This window comes from Rhinatrema bivittatum, chromosome 3, assembly GCF_901001135.1.
Source record: "Rhinatrema bivittatum chromosome 3, aRhiBiv1.1, whole genome shotgun sequence".
Lineage (NCBI taxonomy): Eukaryota > Metazoa > Chordata > Amphibia > Gymnophiona > Rhinatrematidae > Rhinatrema > Rhinatrema bivittatum.
The window spans coordinates 62,042,873-62,061,115 of record NC_042617.1 but is presented as its reverse complement, the minus strand read 5'-3'; positions in this window follow the sequence as shown (position 1 = coordinate 62,061,115).

The following is an 18,243-nucleotide window of genomic DNA, read 5'->3' as shown; positions in this document are numbered from 1 at the left end:
CGGAAACTACTGCTCCGGAAGAGCAGTGAGTAGTGAAAAGAAAAATTGGGGGTAGGTAGGGGTTAGGGGTCAGGGTGGAGAGGGGAAAGGGGAGAGGGAAAAGGGAAGGAAGATTAGGCAGGGGGTAGGGAAGTTCCCTCTCAGTCTACTTCTTAATTGGGAGGGAGCTGAGGGAGGCCCGATTGCGTTGCTGCACGTATTTACTGGAAATTTGTCCCCCCCGGCGTGCGCCACCCGCACATGCGCATGTGTATTTTAAAATCCGTTGCGCATGTGTGTGCGGCCATTGGATTTTATAACGTGCGTGTGCCAGTGCGCACATGTTATAAAATCAGTGCTTCCATGTTTGCACACCGGGAACCCACGCGCACATGGACGGCCGCACGCTCCTTTTAAAATCGACCCCTAATTGCATAAAATGTCTTTGTCCATTCCACCTGATGTTTTTACTACATTTTTTGTATGGCAGCATAGGATCTGAATCTAACCTTCAGGACTGGCCCATATATGTTTCATAAAATGAGTTTACCCACCTGAAAAAAAGTCATAGCTCAGCTGATCAGCTCATGTACATTTCCTCTGGCAGGGAGTCATGTGTTGAATCTGAAAGTCTGAACACATGCTAAAGTATTTAGAGTGAATAAAGTTTACTGTTTAAAATTAATACAATTCTTCCATACCACACAGACCAGCTGCTCATTCTCACCTTGGTATCTGGGAAACAACAAATCCAATTTATGATGTGTGATTTTGTTTTCTAAAATAAGACATACACATAAATCAATTTCAGGTCTCTGCAGGTGACTTCTATCACTCTTGTCGCTCATATTCTGAGTCTGTACCTTTAATGAGGCATGTCAAAGTTTAATAGCCAGTCTGCATGAGAGCAAAATAGAAACTTATGTGGCATCGGTGCAAGTGTTAGAATAAAAATGAAGGATATCTGTGAAATTACATATTTGGAGGTAATGAAAGAAGCAGGTTTAGGCACTAATGACTGTTTAAATGGTACTTAATTAGGGAACCCATGAAATTTAGAGGCCTAATTCCACAGCTGCATCCCCCCATCAGCATGGGATGGGCATGATCTTTATGACAGATGCTGGCATGCTTGGCTTAATTTATCCACGGTTTCTATTGGTGCGAGTAGTCAGTAAAGTAGCAAGCCCAAATAGCTCAAAAACTGCCCTCATTCACATTGTGCAGTGAATTTATTTAAGGAAGTCGTATCACTGTTGCACTGAGCGACATTACTGCTATTAACATGGTTGAATTTATTATAGAATTGGATGGTATATCCTTCTACACTGATTCGGGGCCCAAGCCTGCAATAGCATAGAGTTACTGCGGTGAGACTTAAAGTGCAAAAGTAAGTGCTCATGTCAATATATATTTCAATTCTTAAGACAGAGCTGGACATTCGGAGAGCACTTAAAAGACCAATAATCTCATGATTAGTGGATGAGTGAAGATCCTCCTACCTTAGAGCAATGGCAGATCCAAATGCATCAACATTTTCTCATGGAAAAGCTCTCTGACAAAAGCCTAGTAAGAAGCAAAGGGGTTTTTAGATATTTGGCGCCCATTCCTGATATCACTGTCTCCTAGATTGCGCAGTTTAATTGTTAATTCGTTGAAGTTGGAATGATTACCCATTTCTGGTTGTTTGTGGGGGGGGTTGGGGGTGGGAGGGTTTAACAGAAGGGTGAAAGGTCATCATGGAACTTTCCTTTTTATTGAGGTATATTATTTGGCGTAACCGATCATTTTTTTGTCAATTGATATGAACTGTTGATGGAACATGTTGTGCTCTTACTCAATAAACACATTTTTTGTAAAAGACCAATATCACTGCTTAGTGATGCAGTGAGGTTTTCGGGAAATGCTGTTATGGTTCCTGATAATTAAAAGAAATATTGGAGGCTCCTTAGGGACCTTGCCCTGCAGGGTAGCACCTGTCACATTCCAGTTAAAGTGTTTTATGTCCAGGCAGGAGTGCTTCCCAGTGCTTGTGAGTTGAAGAAACATAAAAACAGCTACCCCAGGTTTAATAGTTCTGATAGAGTTCATTTAAGCCATTGAAGAAAATACTTGAAGTCACTATGCAATTTGATATGAGACTCAAATTAACATTTATCCCTAACATAAACGAGCTGGAATGGTTATAATTTCTTTATTGGATAATTGCTAAGTGATAACATGAGTACAAATAACCCAGTTGAAAGATTACAAAGTAGAATCTCCCAGTTTTTCTCCCCTTCTTACTCCGAATGTAACCTCAGACTCAATATCTTTTTACCAATAATGTCCATGATTAACTCTGGCTAGATGTTAAAATTTTCATGGCTGACTGCCTCCTGACAAGTTTCCCACTGGTCTACATAATATTGTGTAAATGTATTCAAGAACAGAAGTAAGTGGTCACCCTGATAAAGTTGAAACATTGCTATTTTTTGGTATATGCTATAATCCAAAGAGAAAACTATTAGGTGGCATTGTACAGGTTTATACAATCATGTGTTACGAGCGCGCGCGGGCGCGGTCGTCTCGGGCAGGTGGTGAGCCCTTGGGCCACGGCAGGACCCCAGGAGGAGCCCAAGGCCACACCGTGGGAGGTGAGCTGAGCAGGCATGGTGAGCCAGGCAGGCAGGAACAGAAGCAGGGAGTCCGACCCTCAGCCGGACCTGCATGCCCATGGTAGCCAACATGGGGAAGTTGACTAATGAACGGTCCTCCGACTGTTCCCGGCCCTTTCGGACCTGCCGCAGGGAACGGCAATGGGCAGCAGGCCGGACAGAGGTGAGGGCAGACAGAGTCCTTAAACAGAAGACATCAAACGGGGCAGAAGCAGGCTGAAGCAAGACGAAGACATCAGGACAAGGGCTGAAGCGAGACACAGGAAAGGTCCAGGCGAGCAGGAACTCCGATGCTGGGATACTCACATCCGAAGCCCCCTCGGCTGGCAGAAGCTCAAGAGCCCGTGGGACGAATCCCTCCTGTTGGCCACTCCAGGGCCCAACAGGACAGAAGGCTCAGGAACCAGGTCAAGGCAGAGACAGGTAGACATCCGGACAAGGGCTGAAGCAGACACTGAAGACAAGGCTGGATGGAAACATTGCACTGTCCATCAGGGCGCCCTACTCAGCCCGCCCGTGGGACTGAGTCGCGGACCACCCTGTCCCAGACGCGCCCTACTCAGCCCAGGAAGGCTGGTCGCGGACCACGCTGAGAAGGAGGGTGCAGGGAAACTCCAGGCGAACAGGAACTCCGATGCTGGGATACTCACATCCGAAGTCCTTACGGCTGGCAGGCACAGGAACAAACATCTAGGCACACGTCAAGGCAGACATCAGGAAACACGTCTAGGCAGACATCAGGAAACATGGAGGACCTGGACCGGCAAGGTTACAGACAACTGTAATGCACAGATCCAAGGCCGAAGACAAGCAGGAGTCGGAGTCACGGACCGGAGTCAAGGCAGGCTGAAGACAAGCAGGAGTCGGAGTCACGGACCGGAGTCAAGGCAGGCTGAAGACAAGCAGGAGTCGGAGTCACGGACCGGAGTCAAGGCAGGCTGAAGACAAGCAGGAGTCGGAGTCACGGACCGGAGTCAAGGCAGGCTGACGACAAGCAGGAGTCGGAGTCACGGAGGACCTGGATCGGGAGAGGCCACAGGCAACTGTGTAACCCAATCCGAAGGCCGAAGACAAGCAGGAGTCGGAGTCACGGACCGGAGTCAAGGCAGGCTGAAGACAAGCAGGAGTCGGAGTCACGGACCGGAGTCAAGGCAGGCTGAAGACAAGCAGGAGTCGGAGTCACGGACCGGAGTCAAGGCAGGCTGAAGACAAGCAGGAGTCGGAGTCACGGACCGGAGTCAAGGCAGGCTGAAGACAAGCAGGAGTCGGAGTCACGGACCGGAGTCAAGGCAGGCTGAAGACAAGCAGGAGTCGGAGTCACGGACCGGAGTCAAGGCAGGCTGAAGACAAGCAGGAGTCGGAGTCACGGACCGGAGTCAAGGCAGGCTGACGACAAGCAGGAGTCGTAGTCACGGAGGACCTGGATCGGGAGAGGCCACAGGCAACTGTGTAACCCAATCCGAAGGCCGAAGACAAGCAGGAGTCGGAGTCACGGACCGGAGTCAAGGCAGGCTGAAGACAAGCAGGAGTCGGAGTCACGGACCGGAGTCAAGGCAGGCTGACGACAAGCAGGAGTCATAGTCACGGACGACCTGGATCGGGAGAGGCCACAGGCAACTGTGTAACCCAATCCGAAGGCCGAAGACAAGCAGGAGTCGGAGTCACGGACCGGAGTCAAGGCAGGCTGAAGACAAGCAGGAGTCGGAGTCACGGACCGGAGTCAAGGCAGGCTGACGACAAGCAGGAGTCGGCATCACGGAGGACCTGGATCGGGAGAGGCCACAGGCAACTGTGTAACCCAATCCGAAGGCAAAGACACAGTGAACAGAAAGTCCTTAAATACTGGAGGTAGAAGGCAACTCCCTGGGAGGAGCCTGCCAGGACTGCCCACCGCTGGTCCTATAACTAGGGTAGAGAGCTGCGGGCCAGCCCCTAGGGAAGGACGTCGCCCAACAGGAAGTCCAAACACTGAGGCTGCAAGCCACCGGCATGCCTCAGGAGCAGCTAGGCCTCTCAGGCCCTGGAGCAATTCCTGGATGATGCGCAGGCGAGGCCCTGGCTTCAGAGCGGCCTCTGGAGGAAGGTAAGAGACCTCCTGCAGCGCAGCAGCAGGGGGGATCGCAACATCATGAATGGTATGTGAAAATTATATAGGAGCATGGTTCTAGGGGGGATGCTGCAAACAATTAACCTTTAGCAGATTTAAAGCAAATTAAAGAAATAATTTTTCAGTCAATGGACAATTAAACTATGCAATTAGTTGTGAGAGAATGAGGTCAAGTCTAAAGGTATAGATGATTTCAAAAAAGGTTTGGAGATGTTTCTGAAGGACAGGACAATTAACAATTACTAGCAAGATAGTCTTAGTGAATAGATTCCCTGTCTGGATCTGCTGGGTGCTTCCATGAGATCTGGCTTGGTTAATGTCGGAGATGGTAGGCAGGGCTTGATGTACCTTTTGTCAGACCCAGCATGCATTTCTTATGTTCCTAAATCACAATGCTAACAAATTAGTATTTTGAGTTGATCAGGTACTGATTTGAATATCAGTTTCCCACCACATTATAATCCACAGAACATTTATTTAAACTACTGTGAAAATGCAATGTAATTCCTAACCAATTTTAATCAGTGCTTCAAACCTAGATTTGCCTGCTTTTATGAGTGGGTGAGAGGTAAATGAGCAAGACTTTGATCCTATTGCAGCACTTCCTTCCATCTTAACCCTCAGGAAGTTTTTTACTGACCTTTCATGCTTTTGTCATTTTGATTTGAATTGCTATTTCTTTTTTAGCACTCTCAGCTTTCTTATATTTTTAATACTATTAATGGATCAGATTCAGTATTCTACATAATAAAACCCATTTATGGTTAATCTCACTTTCTCTCTGAAAGGGCAGTTGGCTTTCCTTTTATTAAACAATTTTTTCAATATTAATGATACCAAATATAAGTTCTTAGTTGGTAAAAATGAGCCCTCCATATTATTGAGAAGAGAGACTCTGGCACATAATTGCTCCAATTTGATTAATATCTTTCTTGCACAACAGGGCATGATTTATGAGTGCAGTTCAATTAAGCACTGTCATCTGCTACAGAGCAGTTATTTTTAGAAAGAATAATGTATGAAATGTACAGCTGAAGAAACAGAGGAGGACATTTTTTTAAAGTTTTTTTTATGATACAATAACCACATGAAGCCTGTATTATCATCCCCTAAGCTCAATTTCAGGATCCAGCCTTTTTTTTTTTTTGGTTTTTTTTATTGAATTAACATGATTTTCCCCCTTTGTATTGCTTTAAACCCTTATTCCTGTAATATTGTGCATTTTTGAACACTAATAACACTGGAGTCTCCTTTAATTTTCTCTAACTTCTAGAAGCCAAAAATAAAACTCCAGAGAAAAGGTTTTATGCAAGCAAATATTTGTCAAAAAAGCTCTGTGGCGCTTTTGTCTGAATCTTAATATTAGTACTTTTGGACCAATGACCGTACCTGTGGTCTCTCACAAAATTTAAATCCATGCTCTAAATCAGAAATGGTATGGCCTTAATTCCTTTCAGCTTGATTTCGTAACAATGCACACGAGATACAGCAATTTTCCAAGACGATTTATGTGCACAAGTCTGCTTTGAAAATTATCCCATCAGATCTGCCCCCACACAATTACACCTGCTAAAACATACACAGAAAGTTTTCCAGAAAGAGTTTGTGTTTCTACATTATAAAATGCAAAAGTATGTGAATGTCCAAACCTTTCCCCAATTCTGCCCCCAGGAATTCCTCCACTCATTCTGGGTGAACTTTTACATAAGCAGGATAGATGTGCATAATTTCATTCCCCTTATCAGGCAGGACATTTTTTAAAAGTCCATTTCTGGAGCGGATCCAATATGGCCGCCTGAACGGAAGCTGCTCCCGATTGCTCAGCGTTTGGTCTTTGATTTTTCCCCTGAATCTTCGATTATGCCGCACAAAAGAAAGGGTAAGGTTAGGGTTTTTCTGCCTGAACCTAACCTGCCATCGGATCAACGTTTGATAGGGGAGTTTGCTTACCCCACGGCAGAGTTGAGGGTGATGGCCCCCACTGGCGGAGTTGAGGGAGGAGGTCAGCTCTCGCCGGAGGAAATATCTCTGAGCCCTCCAGTTCCACGACAACTGTTTACAGCTTCCCCTTCAGGAGACACCGAGGGTACTGAGGGAATAAGAGGGAGACCTGCTGTTTCCTCTCAGTTGGATGGAGCCAGTGGTGCCAATCCCGGGAGCGTGCGGACTTCTTCCCCATACCAGGTTTTGGAGTTCTCCGAGAGAGAGAGGAAGCTGGCGGAGATGATCTATCGGTGGCGGTAGATGGAAGTGAGAACACAGCTGGTGCTGGTGGGGTGAGTCAAGGCACTATGAGGATTATAAAACCAACAGTTGTAACGCTTGACTCCCTTTGGGAACTTATGGCAGGATTCGCTACTAACCTTCAGGAACAGTCTCTAAAACTGCAAGCTGTTTCCTCTAAATTAGATTTGGTAACTCAAGATCACCAACATATTATGCAGGAGCAAAGTATTGGTATTCAAAAATTGGAAGAGGAGGTGAAAATCCTTAAAAATACAACAGCAGTTTTTGCTAGAGAGCAGATGGCATCTGTGAGAAAAATGGAGTTTTTGGAAAACTCAATTAGACATCTTAATCGACAGATATTAAATTTCCCTAATATAAAAGATGAACTGAGCCTGATTACCTTAAAAAAATATATGGGGGAAATTTTGAAAATCCCCACAGTGAAAATTCCTGTGATCAAGAGAGTTACTTTTCTTTCTCAAAAGCAAAGTTCAACAAGATTTAATCCTGTTGAAAACCTCTCCAATTTGACTCAATATTTGGAAGAATCCTTGATAGAAGTCATGAGTAGAGCAACACTACTAGTGACATTTCATTCAGAATATGATTTGAATACTGTTACGCGCTTCTATTTCAAAAAATTAAATATACCTTTTCATGGTGGATTGGTTAGAATCTATCCTGACCTAGCCAAATCCACACAATTACGCCGAAAGGCATTTCTGGAATTAAAACCTGAAGTAATATCTTTAGGTGCAAATTTCCTAATCAAGTATCCATGTAAATGTATTGTGAAAATGTTGGGGAATACTTATATTTTCTTTGATGTTGTGCAGTTAAGGGAATTTCTGAATGCTAGAAGGCATATACCCATCATTAATTTAAGTGGAAGTGGTTCTAATTGAAATAAGTATGTGAGAACCGTTTGGACAACCATACATTTCTTTTTTATATTAAAGATAATGGTACAGAATAGGGGTGTGAATCAGGCTTTGGACGATTGAAAATATCGTTGATATTTTCAAAATCATCAGAAATCGGGGGCTCCCCCAAAACAATAGGAAAACCTCACGATATTGATCGTGGGGGTTCCCTTATCGTTTTGGGGGAGGGTGGGAAAAACGGCACACAAAAATAACCCCTAAACCCACCTCGACCCTTTAAAAGTAACCCCTTATCTTCCCCCACCCTCCCGACCCCCCCCCAAACCTTTTTACAGGGTCCTGGTGGTCCAGTGGGGGTCCTGAGAGCGATCTCCCGCGATCTCCCGCTCAGGGCCGTCCTCCGGCTCCCGGGCCATCGGCTGCCACTAATCAAAATGGCGCCGATGGCCCTTTGCCCTTACCATGTGACAGGGTATCCGTGCCATTGGCCGGATCCTGTCACATGGTAGGAGCACTGGATGGCCGGCACCATCTTGTGCTCCTACCATGTGACAGGGGCTGACCAATGGCACCGGTAGCCCCTGTGACATAGTAAGGGCAAAGGCTATTGGCGCCATTTTGATTACTGGCAACTGATGGCCCAAGTGAGGAGATCACTCCTGGACCCCTGCTGGACCACCAGGGGCTTTTGGCAAGTCTTGGGGGACCCTCCTGACCCCCACAAGACTTGCCAAAAGTCCAGAGGGGGTCCGGGAGCGACCTCCTGCACTCGGACCGTCGGCTGCCAGTATTCAAAATGGCGCCGATAGCCTTTGCCCTTACTATGTCACAGGGGCTACCGGTGCCATTGGTCAGCCCCTGTCAATTGGTAGGAGCACAAGATGGCGCCGGCCATCCAGTGCTCCTACCATGTTTTGTATTGTATGATATTGTAGAGGTCTATAGATATGTATATTTTGTATGATATTGTAGAGGTCTATAGAAGCATGAGAGGATTAGAGCTGATGGATGTGAATCGGTTATTTACTCTTTAGTGGAGGGACTTGGGGGCAGTGTATGGGGTTGGCGGGTGGCACATTTGAAGCGGATGGGAGGGGGTTCTTTTTCCCTCGATGCGCAATTGAGCTCTGGATTTTGTTGCAGGAGGATGTGGATAGGGCAGTTGGTGTACCTAGGTTTGGAACGGGTTTGGATGGGTTTCTGGAGGAGAAGCCCATAAACTGCTGTTGATCGGGTTGGCTTAGGCAGCCGCTGTTATTACTGGCATTGATAGCATGGGATCTGTTTAATGTTTGGGTACTTGCCAGGAACTTGTAACCTGGGTTGGCCATTGTTTCAGGATTCTGGGCTTGATGGACCCTCAGTCAATGGCAGGGGAGAAAGACTGATATTTCACACATATCCAGCATAGCTCTCTGCTTCAATGGCAAGGGAGAAAGACTGATACTTCACTTTCAATGCATATCCAGCATAGCTCTCTGCTTCAATGGCAGGGGAGAAAGTCTGATACTTCACTTTCAATGCATATCCAGCATAGCTCTGCTCCAGCGGCAGAGGGGAATGAAGAAAAGTGGATCTATATACAGACAACAACCAACAAGGACTGAATTGCATAGTCTGGGTAAACAAATAAGCATGGGTGTAACTTGTTTATTGCAGCGGTTAATACCCCTATCTAATTAAGCTATTTCACTTAGAAGCAGTTCCAACACTGCTCTCTACATTAATGGCAGTTGGTGGAAGGGAAATAGAACCAAAAGGTTACTAAGGGCCAAGAGTAACAGATAAGTATGAGAGAAAAAAAAAAGTGCGAAAGCTTGCTGGGCAGACTGGATGGGCCGTTTGGTCTTCTTCTGCCGTCATTTCTATGTTTCTATGTGACAGGATCCGGCCAATGGCATGGATTCCCTGTCACATGGTAAGGGCAAAGGGCCATCGGCGCCATTTTGATTAGTGGCAGCAGATGGCCCGGAGTGGCAGATCGCAGGAGATCGCTCCGGGACCCCCACTGGACCACCAGGTACCTGTAAAAAGGTTTTGGGGGGGGGGGGGGTCGGGAGGGTAGGGGAAGCTAAGGGGTTACTTTTAAAGGGTCGGGGTGGGTTTTTTGTTTATCGGCTGGGGCACAGCCGATAAACAAAACGCGATCGGGCCCGATGGAAAAAAAACCCAGATGTGAATCTGAACCGGAATCCGAACCGATTCCAGTTCTGATTCACATCTCTAGTACAGAATACTCCTTTTCATTTCTTATTCGCCCCCCCCCCCCCCCATTTTAAGAAGTGCAAGATAAGTGTTACGCTTGGGCTCCGGTCAGGAGTCGTGAACACCACCCAGCAGGGTGGCTCCAGGTGGAGAGAGACAGGAAGCTAGAAACAGTGTCAGGTTCCAGGCTGGGTCAGGGCAGGCAGCAAGTATCAGAGTCTGGGTTCAGGCTGGGTCAGGGCAGGCGGCAAGTAGCAGTGTCTAAGTACATGCTGGGTCAGGGCAGGCAGCAGTAGCAGTGTCTAAGTACAGGCTGGGTCAGGGCAGGCGGCAGTCAGCAGTGTCTGGGTCCAGGCTGGGTCAGGGCACAGTAAGCAGGGCAAGGCAGGTCAGAAGGCCCGTAGGCCACACACACACACACAGAAGGCCCGTAGGCCACACACCAATAGCGGGGCAAGGCAGGTCAGAAGGCCCGTAGGACACACACACACAGAAGGCCCGTAGGCCACACACATACACACAGAAGGCCCGTAGGCCACACACCATAAGCGGGGCAAGGCAGGTGAGAAGGCCCGTAGGCCACACACATACACACAGAAGGCCCGTAGGCCACACACCATAAGCGGGGCAAGCAGGTCAGAAGGCCCGTAGGCCACACATACACAGAAGGCCCGTAGGCCACACACCATAGTCAGGGCAAGCAGGTCAGAAGGCCCGTAGGCCACACATACACAGAAGGCCCGTAGGCCACACACCGTAAGCAGAGCAGGCAGGTCAGAAGGCCCGTAGGCCAGGTAAGAAAAGCGAGGAAGAAGGCCCGAAGGCCGCGCAAGGCAAGGCAAGGAAAGGCCCAAAGGCCGCGCAGGGCAAGGCAAGGAAAGGCCCGAAGGCCGCGCAGGGCTAGAGCAGGGAGCCCAGGTGAGCTCGATGCCGAAGCACCGAGGGAACTGTCAGGCAGGGTTATAAGGGCCAACCCAGAACATAGAGTGGACAGGGGAGATGGCCTGGGCCTGTCAGGAGAGCCAGCACTAGAGGGACCCCTGGTGGTGAGGCGGTTGCACTGCAGCCAAAACTGTAACAATAAGTAATATCTTTCTTTAAAAAAAAGTTCTAAAAGATTTAATGATTGTTAAATGATGTAAGCACTTGTATTTCTTAAAACAAAGTGGAAAGATTTTGTTTGTTAAATTGTAAAAAAATTCAATAAAGAGAAAAAAATAAAGTCCATTTCTGAAGGTAAAAACATTGTTTTACCCACCTCTTTGCAATTGCCTTCTTTTCCTGTATTTACTCGTTGCACTCATTTACCTCATTGTGATTATATTCCTTTAGATGTATTTATGTGGGATCAAGGATCTGATCCATGAGAACTGTAGAACTATCCAAATAACCTATTATTGAGCTGACACCAAAAAAGTGGCAAGCGCGAAACGCAAGTAAAAGACTCTTACGCATTAACTCTGAGCCTGCGTAGCCCTCCAGAGCTGAAACTGCCGGAACAACTGTCTGTTCACTCTTAACTATCTGACTTGTGTTGAAGTTTTCCTGCTTATTGTTTCTAAATGGAGAGTGGAAAGACTATGTGGTTTTTTTTTTCCTGAAGTCTGTGATTTTCTGCTTTAGTTTTGGAAAGTAAAGAAATAACTTGGCTACCTCAAAACTGTGTGTGGACTCTTTTCTGTAGAGCAGCATGAGATCAGTGTCTCCCACCAGTGCAGTCTTGACACTGGTTCAGAAAAAAAGTACTCAAGCCTGCCTCAGGAACATGAGAGGTATAGGGCTACTGAAGATTGTGCTTTGATGTTTTTTTGTGTGTGGAATGTTTTTCCCTTCCAGAAGCTGCAAGAAATTAAGGGCCTCATTTTCTAAACGGATCGCACGCGAAATGTCCCTTATCGCGTGTGATACCAAAATGGGGCCGGAGTCGGACCTGGAAGAGGAGGAGTCGGGGCGTCACCGGGGCCGACTCCGCGAAGACGCCGCGGACGATGAAAAGGTAAGGCCGTTTTCCGTGTCCGAGTTCGCGCCCAATAGCTACACCTTCTATGGCGACGCTCTTGGGTGCGAAACCGACGGTGCGATCGCTGCCGGCTAGCGCAGGCCCGCCCCCCGTTTCGGCCCCCCGCCCCTCATTCCCTAAAGTATCGCAGGCCTGCGATACTTACTCTGGTCCCTTACAAGTAGAAACGTGTGAAGTCTATGATGTCAAAATAATTCAAGGTGGACCACAGCCTGCTTCAAGCTTGACAGAATCAATGGATATCCTTAAGTGTCACTTGGCAAATTCATCAAATATTTCCGTTTGGATCCCTAAGATGGATCTTTGGAAATATAAAGTTGATATATGAGAGAGGTTTTGAATTAATATAGTAGGTGTGTGGCATGCAAGTAAAGAGTGTGAGGTGTGACTGCATGATTGAGTGTTTAATGTGTATGAGAAAGAATACAGTTATGAACCAAAGGAAAAGTTGAATTAAGTTAGGATAAATGGGATATTGTGCATGATGAAAGTCAACGTGCTGGGCTCAGTCACAACTGTTTTTAAAAGGTTCTGTGATCCTTGGTGGAAAAAGCATAATTGGACTATTAAAAGCAGTCTTTGAATTGAAGAATGTAGGCAGTACTTAAAATCAGAGGAACTTTCTTAAAGATTTTTTTCCTGTTATTCTTAAAATGAAAAAAGTGAGTTTGTTCTTCTTTATTTGTACAGATTGCACAAAATGTTTTGTAACATGTTCCAATTGCTTTTGCAACCCTTGCTCCACATGCATAGCTGGGAGCTACAGGGACATTGGACACCCCATGGGGCTCATGGGTTATTCTAACGGGGCACTGGGGGGTGGGGGACTTGCTTCAGAATACTTAAGGCTCTGGAGCGTCTCTGCACCCACAGTAACAAAACCACAGAGGCAAACAGGTTTGGGCTTACTCCAAACAAAAAATGAAAGTTTACTGAGGCACTTATGGAATGGCAATGATTTGACAAAATATACATATGCCTTTGCTAGGAAGAATAGGAGAAAACAAAAATTCAAACTGTGACAGTCTTACATTTCATCAACAGAAATTGACCAATCAGCATGGTCTGTTTCTGACTCCCAGGGCCTCCTCAGCAGACTCGCTCTTTTGATACTTGAATCAAGCAGGGGCGCACACAGACTTGTTTTCATGTCTTCTAGTTTTTCTGTTTTTTTTTTGTTTGGGTTTTCTATATTATTTATACAATCTTATATTCTGCAGTGTTTCGACAAAAATTATTTTGTTTGTTTAATTTTTTCATTTCCGTTTGTATTTTTTTTTTTTTAAATGAAGGAAAGAAAAATCACCAACACATGGAATTAAAAAACAAAACAAAAAACTAAACTAAACTCAAAAAAGGTTGATTCTGAAACCACCCCCCCCCCCCCCATACACACACACCGGGTCTTTCCCCATTCCCAGACCATCGTCCCTGCAGTTGGAAATCTCTTTATTGGGCAGGAATGATCTCTGGTTGCACCTGCTCTGCCTCTACTATTATTGGAAAAGGCCAGCCTCATTGTTAATTTTTGCCATGCAAAACCGCACTGACCTGATTGCCCTGTCTTCCCTGGTTGGCATCCCCTGCAACCTTTAGCCTACAGACACTTAAAATAATATCCTGCTTAGAAGGGAGAATCTGAAAGATTCAGAGATTGCTACCTGAGAAGCTTCAGTGGAATTTGAGAAAGTAGGGCCTTCCATGGATAAGGGGTTGTGATGTGAAATTTCAAGGAAGGGAGCAGAGAGGAAATATGAGAAACTACCTCATTACTCGAAGGGTGGTTGATGCCTGGAGTATCCTACTAGTGGAGGTGGTACAACCAAAGCCAAAGCTGTGTCAGAGTTGGGAAATGCTTGAGACAGCCACAGAACATACAGGGTTATGAGTCAGTTGGAGAAGAAATGAGGGAAGGACATGCCTACAGTGCAGTTGTGGAGGATGGTGGTGGGACTGGTGTTGGTTTGAGAAATTGAAATTTATGTGCTTATTTACCCAGTGTGGTAGATAATTAGAAAGAGTCTCAAATATCTGGGCAGATGTGATATACAAATTTTTCCTTATCTGTCATAATTTACTATGTTACTTTGGAAGCTGCTCCAGAGAGATAATAGGAAACACAAAAAATAGCATAACAGACAAAACAATGCAAAGTTACTTCTGACCTATCTGGATATAGGTAAGATGTTTCCCTATACCAACAGGTGACACAGGTAGCTCCATTCTCTATAACCTTGCTGCAGAATCAGTGATTGGCATTTGGATGCAGAAAATGCTAGATCAAAGATGCCATAGGATAATCATAACCTAGGCCCAGCCAGCCCTATTTGAATACCTAAGGAACTAGATCCTTGATGGATGTTTCTTCTTTGAGAAGGAATCACATGTTATCTCTCTCTCTCTATATATATATATATATATATATATCAAGTACCAGTAAAGAACACTAATTAATCAGTTTTACATAACAATCATTAAAAAATATGTATTTATTTTTATCAAACTTTAAAAGGCTGGTACTAACCAGACTACATGAAAAAGTTTTAATGTTGTGAAAACAAAAATGTCACAAAAAATGTTTTACAAGAAAATGTTTTACACATTATACATAAAGCAAACAATCAAACATTTTAGATATCAGAGCTTCAACAAAAATTTCAAAAACACAAAACACAAGTGACAGCTACTAACAAAAGCTACAATAGACAAGACAGGGAAGTCAGACGAAATAAATCCAATGGTGTGATCTGTCAAATGTTAATGGCAAACGAAGAACAATGGCGGTCAGGTTTCAAAGATAATGCTAACGTGACACTCAAAGGTACAAATCTTCCAAGGAAACCCCAACAAAGGACTTTTTGTTTCACCCGGAGAGGCTTCATCAGGGGGTAAACATTTTGTCAAATTATCCTAGCGTCGGTTTGGGTTCCCGCGCAGTTTGACAGCGGGAGTATGGCTTTGATACGTATTTAAGAATGTCTGTGTTAAATTGCAAAAACATTTGTTTTAACTGAGGAAGTGAATTTACTGCTATACTGATGCTAAGATAATTTGACAAAATATTTATCCCCTGATGAAGCCTCTCCAGGTGAAACAAAAAGGTCTTTGTCGGGGTTTCCTTGGAAGATTTGAACCTTTGAGTCTCATTTTGCGTTGTCTTTGAAACCTGACCGCCATTGTTCTTCATTTGCCGTTAATTTTTGACAGATAATTTAACAGATCACACCATTGGATTTACTTTGTCTGACTTCCCTATGTTGTCTATTGTTGTTTTTGTTAGTAGCTGTCATTTGTGTTTTGTGTATTTTAAAATTTTGTGAAGCTCTGATATCTAAAGTGGTTTGTTTGATTGTATGCTTTATGTATAATCTGTAAAACATTTTCTTGTAAAACATTTTTTGTGACATGTTTTGTTTTCACATTAGAACTTTTTCATGTAGTCTGGTTAGTACCAGCCTTTTAAAGTTTGATAAAAATAAATACATATTTTTTAATGATTGTTATATAAAACTGATTCATTAGTGTTCTTTACTGGCACTTGATATTTGTTTATTTTCTGAACACTTTATTGTTTGTTTTTTTGCCGTTATGTTCAATATATATATATATATATTTATTTATATTCTACTTTTTCAGGCACTTCAAAGCAGATTACATTCAGGTACTGTAGGTATTTCTCTGTTCCCAAAGGGCTCACAATCAGAGATGGTAACTTTAAAACAACCGCGAGGGCGTACATGAACGTGCGTATGCCATTTGTGCACCTGGATGTGGCCATTTTATAACATGTACGTTTATATGCACACATTTCATAAAATTGATGAAGACATGCGTAAATGTGCACGCTATTTTATATGGATGTGTGCATGTGCCGCTTCTACTGCGAAAGTGTGTGTGGGGGGGATTTTAATATTTATGTGTGCCAACACAATTACCAGTTAAACCAGTTCATTCCCACTTTGCCCAGTTGCAGGATAGGACTTCCTAACCCCTCTAGCTAACTAACCTCTCTTTTATCCTTGACAAAGTCCCTCAAGAGAGACTTCTAAGAAAACTAAAAAGTCATGGATAGGAGGCGATGTCTTTCGTGGATTACAAACTGGTTAAAAGACAGGAAACAGAGAGTAGGATTAAATGGTCAATTTTCTCAGTGGAAAAGGATAAACAGTGGAGTGCCTCAGGGATCTGTACTTGGACCAGTGCTTTTCAATATATTTATAAATGATCTGGAAAGGAATACGACAAGTGAGGTTATCAAATTTGTGGATGATACAAAATTATTTAGAGTAGTGAAATCACAAGCAGATTGTGATACATTACAGGAGGACCTTACAAGACTGGAAGATTGGGCATCCAAATGGCAGATGAAATTTAATGTGGACAAGTGCAAGGTGTTGCAAACTGGGAAAAATATCCCTTGCTGTAGTTACACGATGGTAGGTTCAATATTAGGAGCTACCACACAGGAAAAAGATCTAGGCATCATAATGAATAATACTTTGAAATCGTCAACTCAGTGTGCTACAGCAGTCAAAAAGCAAACAGAATGTTAGGAATTATTAGGAAGGGAGTGGTTAATAAAATGGAAAATGTCATAATGCCTCTGTATCGCTCCATGGTGAGACCACACCTTGAATACTGTACAATACTGGTCGCCACATCTCAAAAAAGATATAGTTGTGATGGAGAAGATACAGAGAAGGGCAACCAAAATGATAAAGGGGATGGAACAGCTCCCCTATGAGGAAAGGCTGAACAGGTTAGGGCTGTTCAGCTTGGAGAGGAGATGGTTGAGGGGGGGATATGATAGCGGTCTTTAAGATCATGAGATGTGAATCAGTTATTTACACTTTCGGATAATAGAAGGACTAGGGGGCATTCCATGAAGTTAGCAAGTAGCACATTTAAGACTAATCGGAGAAAATTCTTTTTCACTCAATGTATAATTAAGCTCTGGAATTTGTTGCCAGAGGATGTGGTTAGTGCAGTTAGTGTAGCTGGGTTCAAAAAAGGTTTGGTTAAGTTCTTGAAGGAGAAGTCCATTAACTGCTATTAATCAAGTTTACTAAGGGAATAGCCACTGCTATTAATTGCATCAGTAGCATGGGATCTTCTTGGTGTTTGGGTACTTGCCAGGTCTTTGTGGCCTGGTTTGGCCTCTGTTGGAAACAGGATGCTGGGCTTGATGGACCCTTGGTCTGACCCAGCCCAGCATGGCACTTTGTTATGTTCTTATGTTTCCCAACCCTTAAAACACCACTAACAAGCCTAGTTTTTTTGTATTATAACTTACATGCTATCTATAGCAGAAGTAGAGTTTCGCGGTAGGGTACCCCAGTGCACGCTTGTGCGCATAAATACTTACGTGCTGGTTTCCATTTAAATTCCCAGAATGCCCATGCCCTGCCCCTTTTTTGGACTTTTTCTCTTGTGTGCCTACCAGGAGATATGTGCATCCATGGACACTTCTTAAAATACATGCACTCTGTGCCGGCCCGAAAAACACGCATATCTCCCTGATCTGGCATGCGTAGAGCTTTTAAAATCTACCCCTAAGTTTGCACCTGAGGCATTAGAGAGTGAAGTGACTTGCCCAAGACCACAAGAAGTGGCAGTGATTGCTGAATGAAAGTACTAAGAACTGTAGAAAATGTACATCTACATATAGTAGAGATGTGCAAAGCCCGAACCCTTTGGTTCGGGCTTTGTTTTCGGCCTACCATGGGAAATATCATATTTCCCACGATTCAGGCCTTTGAAATTCAGGGGGAATCTCATTAGTGTGCACTAAAATTAAATCTTTCCCAAAATTTCTGGAAAAATTAGTTCGGGTTTCAGGGTCCCCGAACCAGGACAAATAAGGCAATTTCGTTGAAATTGCCTAATTCATCCTGAACGAATGCATATCCCTAATATATAGTATGAGGATATCTGATAACGAACCTTAGTGAAGTGCTTCATGAGCTCAAATTATCTTTATGGAAGCATAACCATAAACTACAAACTTTTCTGGGTACAAAAATATAATATAGAAAAGTACATAATGGTCTGAGATATATCCAGGGTAGATTGTTAACACAAACTTCAATAAGCATGGGGGGGAGGGAATATTTTGAACAATGGCTTTTTTAGTTGTGTTAGCTGTGTAGATTATTTTTAAAA